The 788-nt window shown below is 19.7% G+C and overlaps 1 long non-coding RNA gene across 1 annotated transcript in view; it reads left to right on the top strand.

Moving 5' to 3' along the window:
• Positions 1-788, top strand: part of LOC110268817 — a 23,503-nt gene that overhangs the window by 3,152 nt on the left and 19,563 nt on the right. The gene's annotated exons all lie outside the window — the stretch shown is intronic.

The following is a 788-nucleotide window of genomic DNA, read 5'->3' as shown; positions in this document are numbered from 1 at the left end:
TTTGACAAAAATTTTAAAAATATTTTTAAATTTTATTTTATTTTAATTTTATCTTAAAAAATTTTTATTTGCATCAAATATACCCCTAACAGCTAATTTTTCAAAAAATTTAAGACCAATCAACAACAATTTCATAAGAACAATTTTCAACACAAGCAAATCAACCATAATTTTCATGCATTATTGTTATATTGGTCTTAAATTTTTTTAAAATTTAGCCGTTGAGAATATATTTAATACAAATAAAAAATTTTTGGTATAAAATTGAAATAAAGTAAAATTTATTTTTTAAAAATTTAGCCATCGAAAGTATATTTGATGCAAATCGAAAATTTTTGGGACAAAATTAAAATAAAATAAAATTTAGGAATATTTTTAAAATTTTTGCCAAACTTTAAAAACAAAAAATATACTTTACCCTAATAATAAATATAATTATTTTTATTTTACAATATGTTTAAATTTTCAATTTTGGATCCTTATACAGTTATACTGTATAGATGTAAATTTTTGTACAGAATTATAGAAATTCTATTTTATCATATTTTTTTTTTAATATGTGTCCACCTTTTGTCCTTGTGAATGGAAAGTTCGCTCAAAGTTCGACGTTGAAGCCAGGAAGTGAAGCTTATTTATTTAAAAGTTTGTGTACAGTTTACCTAAAAATGCATTAAATTTTAACTTATACAAGCGTTTCAAAATAATTGGTAGTATTATTTATTTTATTTTTTAATCCAAATAATCCAATAAATTTTTTTCTCAATATTTTATAATAATTTTGATCTCCA

The sequence above is a fragment of the Arachis ipaensis genome, chromosome B02 (assembly GCF_000816755.2).
Source record: "Arachis ipaensis cultivar K30076 chromosome B02, Araip1.1, whole genome shotgun sequence".
NCBI lineage: Eukaryota > Viridiplantae > Streptophyta > Magnoliopsida > Fabales > Fabaceae > Arachis > Arachis ipaensis.
Note: the sequence above shows the minus strand (reverse complement) of the source record. Positions and strands in the feature narration are given on the sequence as shown.